The following is a 7334-nucleotide window of genomic DNA, read 5'->3' as shown; positions in this document are numbered from 1 at the left end:
AGAGTCAGCCGAAATGTCATGGGCTCCTTCCTTTTGAAAGGAGGAAGTGGGTTTGGCCTCTTCCTGAATGGGCTCAATGGAGACTTAAGCAGGTTGTGTTGGGTCATACACAACTGAAGTCTCTAAGTGGTGTTTCAAATGAATGGATCCGAAAGGTATTATGGCCAACATATGTTCCGGTAAGCGTCTAATTTGTCCAAAAGAGGATTGGTCCGGAATGCGATAATGCTTAACAGTTTTTAAAGAGACATTTACCTCTTTCAGAATTGTAGCAATTGGAATAGGTTCGGACCTTTCTCTGTAGAGCTCTTGGATGGTCAGGGCCCAAAACCTAGGGCTTGAAATCTCATTCTCTTTGCGCTTGACGGCAAACTTCCGGAAGTCTTGCCAGAGCACTTCAGGAAGATCAACTGCATTTTCTTTTCCGGAGAAGATGTTGTAATCGACATACAGCCAATCCTTGCTAGTGTGTCTGTATCTCCATGTTTTCCAGACAGCCCACGAATGATAAAATGCATTAGAACGGTCCAAAGACCGGAAATGGCGGATTTTTTTGAACTCCTTTCCCTTGTATTCTTGATCATACCCGATGTGGTTTAAGAACTGCTGAAACTCGTCAGCGGTTGGTTCTTGAACCTTGAAACCTTTGGGGTTTTCCTTCACTCCAATTGCTCTGAGAAACGTCGACTTGTGGATTGGCACAATTCGATCACTAGTGAGTTTTGTTTCAAGAACATCATTATGGATTTTAACCCTTGTGAATGCTATGTGAAGAAGGTGAATTGGAAGAGGAGGTTCTGGGATTTTTGTGAGAAGGATGGAGATAGGATGATGAGAAATGAACTCGATCATCACCCTGATAAGTTCATCGAAATCCATTGGGTTAAGTGAAAAGAGCTGTGTGGTATCCCTAAGGAAGGGTTCAGGCGTGTTGACGATGAGGAACCCTTATATAATTTCCTCTTAGCAATGGATTTAGTGACTTTAGGAGCAGTTTGATCAGTTTTTGGGGGTGAGGAAGACGCCATTGATGAAGATGGGATGATAGCTTGAAGAACACAAGAACACAGAAGAAGATGAGAGGGTTTTAAGGGATTTGTGTGCGTAAAGAGATAAATGAGGGTTTAAAGAGGCTTATATAGGTGATGGAAACGGATCGGGTTAGAAACTATAATGATGAAATCCGAATTGGAAACGGGTAACATTTAATATTTTGCCTTTTTGGGGTTGAGTTGACCTGAGATGACGAAGGGTTTCTATGGATGGAAGTTGGAAATGGAAACGGTAAATGGCGATGGGATGTTTGCTTTATGAATCGTGCAAACATGGCACAAATTTCAAGGAGAACACGATAAGGATCTCGAGAAGTTACCGTTAGAAACGTTTCACCTAAAAATCCTTTGGACTTCACAATGTTTGATTCCGGAACAATGGTGTTTCAGAAGTTTTGAAAAATGGTTTGCATAAAATGAGAAGTAATGGATGAAAGTGTGTGATTTGTTCCGGAATAAAGCATATGAGCTTAAAATGGTCCGGAGTTATTTTGAAAATTCCGGAGACAAAAGTTCTGAGGTGATTCCGGAGCAAAATATTTAAAAGGTTCCGGAGAGAAAATTTTGAGATGATTACGGAGCAAAACGTCGAAGAGATTCCGGAGAGAAAGATTTCATCCGATTCCAGAATGAAGTTTGAGAAAGATGTATAGAATGAAAATTTGAAAAAGATTTTCGGAGCAAATTTTTAGGATTTTCCGGAACAAAAGATAGAAAGAGTTTTACTACCATTCCGGATTTGAATTCCGGGAAGACGTTAAGAAGCAAGTTCTGAGACAAGGTTGTTACCAATGTGACTATATTGGTCTTTGAATGTCAAAAGATTTAGTAGCTGTTCAACTTACATTGAGATTGAAGGTTAGATAAAAAGACACATAAAATGATCGTGATTATTCCGAGAGATGATAGTTCCAATATGTAAAATGATTTTGCTTCGGAACCAGCTTTACTTCCTGATGTTTCCATCAGAGAGTACATACCTCTTGAAAGAATTGAGGATCAGGCATCATCATACCCATTTTGTTCAGAAAACCGTTGAACTTGGTTTCGTCTAATGCCTTAGTAAAGACATCAGCAATTTCATCGTCAGATGGAACAAAAATGAGTTCAATGTTGACATTTAAGACATGATCTTTTATGAAATGGTACTGTATGTCAATGTGCTTCGTCATGGAGTGTTGAATCGGGTTGTGCGAGATTGCAATTGCACTTTGAGAATCACAATAGATCGGAATGCGTTGAAAGCGGTAGCCATAATCTAGAAGTTGAGATTCATCCAGAGGACTCGTGAGGTACAGCTAGCAGCAGCAATGTATTCTGCTTCGGCTATTGAGAGAGCAATGCAGTTTTGCTTTTTGGATGACCAACTAACCAATCGACCTCCTAAAAATTGACAGCCACCAGATGTGATTTTTCTATCCAATTGAAGACCGCTATAGTTTGAATCTGAATATGCTTGAAGTAGGAAACTCTCATTTGCTGGGTACCAGATTCCGAGATTCTCTGTACCTTCGATGTATCAGAATATTTGCTTAACAGCCAAAAGATGATACATCTTTGGATTGACTTGAAATCTGGCACACAAACATGTTGAAAACATGATGTCCGGACGACTTGTTGTGACATAGAGTAAGGATCCAATCATTCCTCTGTACTTCTTTTCATCAACTGCTACACCTGAAGGGTCCGAAAAGATCTTGTGTCCGAAACCCATTTGGTACCTTGGCTGAGGCACAGGTGTCCATTGAGTACTTTTTAAGGAGTTCCGAAATATACTTCTCTTGGTGAATGAAAATTCCTCTGTTAGTCTGTTTGACTTGGAGGCCTAGAAAGAAGCTTAATTCCAGATTCATAGTCATTTGAAATCTACTAACCATTAACTTAGCAAAGTTAGCAACCATTGAAGAATCGGTGGATCCGAAAATGATGTCGTTAACATAAATTTGGACTAGCATGAGATGTTTTCCATTTGACCTTCGGAAAAGAGTAGGATCTAGAATTCCTCTTTGAAAGCCTGAACGCTTGATAAAGTCAGTGAGGGTCTCTTACCATGCGCGAGGAGCTTGCTTAAGGCCATAAACAACTTTCCGGAGTTTGTAGCAGTAGTTCGGATATGAAAGATTAACAAAACCGGGAGGATGTTGAAGATATACTTCAATATCAAGTTCACCATTTAGAAAAGTACTTTTGACATCCATCTGGTAAACCTTGAAGCCTTTATGAGCAACATAAGCAAGAAATATTCTGATAGCTTCAAGACTTGCAACATGAGCAAAGGTCTCATCGTAGTCAAGCCCTTCAATATGTGTAAATCCTTTAGCTACCAATCTTGCTTTGTTTTGAATGATAACTTCTGCATCATCTAATTTATTCCGAAACACCCATCTAGTACCAACAATAGGATGATTATGAGGGGGAGGGACGAGAGTCCAAACTTCATTTCTATCAAATTCTGTCAATTCTTCTTACATGGTTGTAATCCAATCATCATGTTCAAGTGCTTCTTTGATGAATTTGGGTTCAACCATTGAGATAAATGCCGAGAAGTGACATTCATTTTTAACACTTGTGGCAGAGCGGGTTTGTACACCAGCGCTTGGGTTTCCAATAACTTGGTTCGGAGGATGATCCTTGGTCCAAACATGTAACATTGGAAGTTCTTGTGCAGCAGATGATCCAATATCAACCATGGGGTTTGTTGCTCCCCCTTAATAGTTTGAACGTGTGGACGATGCTCCCCCTGAACTTCTGAACCGGATAGGTTGATGTCATCTTCAGGTGGGAATTCAAAGAAATTTGCATCATCATCGATGTTGATAGGGTTGGAATCAAATTCAACAGCTGCATCTTGAAATCCACCCACATTTGATTTAAGGGAAGAGTGACCATTCTCCCCCTCAACCTGAGAAGGTTGAAATGGTTTGGAATCAAATGAAGGAAGACTAGGAGTCGGACTAGAGACGTTTTGGGATACCGGAGCTTCGGATGTGGTTTGTCTTGATCGAGATTCCGAATCAAGAGCCATTTCTGAGAATGTATTTTTTGTGATGCAAACTCTCTACTGTTGATGGTCCACATAGATCAATGTGTAGAAGTTATAATGGTTCCGAGATTGATTTTTCAATGATGACGGGATGACCCTTCTTTGACTGCTTTCCACACTCACATGCAACACATAAATGATCATTTTCGAACTTAAGGAGTGGCAAACCTCTAACCATTTCACCCGAAACAAGATCATTCATATATCTAAAGTTGAAATGAGCAAGCCTCCTGTAACACCCCGTTTTAAATAGAATAATTAAATGGTTAGTGGGGTGTTGGTTTTAGGAAGTCAAATGGCAAGAATTGAATCTCCAGGGGTTAAAGTGTAATTTGGAGACTTAATTTGTAAAGATTTTCATAAGTCAAGGAGTGTTTGGTATTATTTGGGCTTAATATGTAAATAACTATGGAAACAGGGGTAAAGAGTAAATATCGGACTTAAATTGAAAGGTTTTGGATGGTTGGGGGTTGTTTAGTAATTTATGGGTCGAATTTGAAAAGGATTTTCGAGGTTAGGGTAGAAAGGGTAAAATATGGCCTCATTTTGAAAGAATAAGAAAAGGGAGGGACCAAAGTTGTTGTTATGGAAAAAAGTTTAATGGCTACGGGACTATAAAACCCGTCCCCCGTTAACCCTAACCCTAGCATGAAGGCAGCCGCCATCATCGGAAGACCTCCAGCAGCCACCCTCACCTCTTCTCCTCTCCAGCCATCGGAGCCAACCTTGCTATGTCGGAAAGAAAGCAAGACCGTCAGAGGTTGATGTTGTGGATCACCGCCACCGTTCCTCGAGCAGTTACGTCGCCGCCTCCCCTCTCCGCTGTCAAGGTCGCAAATGGCGCTATCGGTAAGGACGTCTTTGCCAAGGTCCCATGGCCGCCGACGACAATAACCTCGGCTATCGCTGTTACCATTCGCGGATAGAGAAAAGACCCTATCGATCCTTCTTCCCCGTTTCTGTTCCGGCTGTACACTGCTACTATTCCATTGCTATCCGACCGCCACCTCCCTGCTGTTACCACCGTACCCTCTGCCACAACCATCACCGTTGAAGACGAAGGGCCGCTATGGAGCGCCAAGGCAGTATGTGACCGGAGGAGACCCTTGGTTGGTCGTCGTCGATGGTTTGCTGCCGCCAACGTGAATCAGCCGCCTGCTCCGACTGCCGTACGCCGCCACGCGAAGGTTATGCTGGAGTGTTGTATGCAGTCTAAGGTTTATGTGTATGAGTTTGTCATGCCAGGAAGCCGATGACCGCCACTGTCACCACCGTGAGGTGGTGGCTGCCGCCATGTGCTGCCTGTGTGTGCTCATTTTTGTTTAGTGTGTGTGTGATTATTTTGAGTTTTAGCATTGTAATGTGTAAAATTACAAATTGGAATAATGAAAGGAAAAATCAAACCACCACCGTGAGGTGGTGGCTGCCGCCTCCTATTGCCACCGGCCGCCGTGTCGGGTTGCGGTGTGCCTTGTTGGATAGTGACTAGTCTAGGATGTTTGGACAAGGGACTAAAACCCTAGTGGGCCTTGTAAGCCCTAATGGGCCTAATGAAGCTTAATAGACCTAAAAGCCCAAGCATGTGACTAATGGGCTTAGTGAAACCCAAAGGGGCCTAGTGGAATCATAATGGGCCTAATGAACCCTAATTGGTCAAAGGACCTAGCTATTAGGCCTATTGGGCTAATATGGGTTGGAAATCCTAATTAGGGTTTGGAAAACCCTAATGCCATGAAACCCTAATTTGGGACTTATCGGGACCACATCAGAATTATTTACTGAACTTAAAATACTAAATTATAATCATTGGCAAATTAACTTAAGGTAATAGTGGACTTAATAAATTAAGTCCTTAATGGGTTAAGTACGGACACTTAACCCTAATCATCATTTTATGTGAAACCCTAATTTCACTTGGGCCTCGAGTTGGGCCTTCCTATTGGGCTTGGGTTATTGTACTATTGAAGGGATATCCAAGAACAAGTAAATGGACCTAAATAATTGAATGGGCCTTAGGGAAAGACCATGTAGAGGTCTGGGCCCAATTTGGAAAATTGGGCCACATGTTGGGCTTTGGCCCATTACTTGACTTTTGGGCTTTTGGTGTGTGAGTTGGACCTTCGGCTTGGAACCCAATTACTACTTGGGTGTTGTTTGATGTTGACAGTTCGGAAACTGTCAACCAGCAGTTGGAGTTTTATCCGCGGGACTTCAGCAGTGCTAGGTGAGTTATCCTCACTATATCAACAGGGTCTAAGGCACCAATGCCGGCCCTTTATGGATTGTATTCGGATTATTGCATGTTATGCTTACTGATTTACATCCTGGTAGTTAGGATGGTGATATGCTATGCCTTTGTGACCCGGTTGGGTTGGTATCCTGGTATATAAGATGATGCTATGGTAGTGACCTGTTAGGTCGATATCCTGGTTATGGATTGTTGCTATGCTTTGTGATCTGTTAGATCGGTTTGACTGTTATATATATACATGCTAGTGTTATATGATATCTATGTGTACATGATTGTCCTGGTTATAGGATGATGTTATGTTAGTGACCGGTTAGGTCTGTATCCCGGTTATTGGGATGTTGCAATGATTAGTGATTTGTTAGATCGGTTTGACTGTTATATGATATGTGCTAGCGTATGATATTTATGTGCACATGTTTGTTTGATTGGGGGTTGGGTTGAGGCGGTCCTGCTTTGTGCTGTAGACCAACATACCTGGTGAGCGGTCCGGATAGGCTATAGGCCCTGCGAGGCGGTCCAGTCAGGCCGAAGGCTCGGGAGCGGTCCAGATAGGCTGTAGGCCCTGCGAGGCGGTCAAGTCAGGCTGAAGGCTCATTATGCATGTTGATCTGTATTTGTTATATGATATGGCTATATTTGTATGGCGTTGGTATTTTGGGGAAACTCACTAAGCTTCGGGCTTACGGTTGTTGATTTTATTTCAAGTATTTCTGATGATCAAGGGAAGGCGAAGGCGTGATCGTGCACCACCTCATATTTTCATGATTGATTCTGGGGATACTCTGGTGCTTAAACCATATTGAAAACAAATTTTAATAACTTAATGGTTTTAAATGTTTTAAAAAGTTTTAAATTGGCTTGAATTTTATGGGTGTTACAAGTTGGTATCAGAGCCTTGGTTTGAGTGAATTGGAGGAACACTCGTGTAACTCCAGTCTCAAATCAAGGAAAGGATTTTCAAAATGATTTTTAAATGGTTTTCAAAATA

This window comes from Lactuca virosa, chromosome 7 (assembly GCF_052849685.1).
Source record: "Lactuca virosa cultivar CGN04683 chromosome 7, Lactuca_virosa_CGN04683_v6, whole genome shotgun sequence".
NCBI classification, from domain to species: domain Eukaryota; kingdom Viridiplantae; phylum Streptophyta; class Magnoliopsida; order Asterales; family Asteraceae; genus Lactuca; species Lactuca virosa.
The sequence above is the reverse complement of the archived record's forward strand: the minus strand, read 5'-3'. Positions refer to the sequence as shown.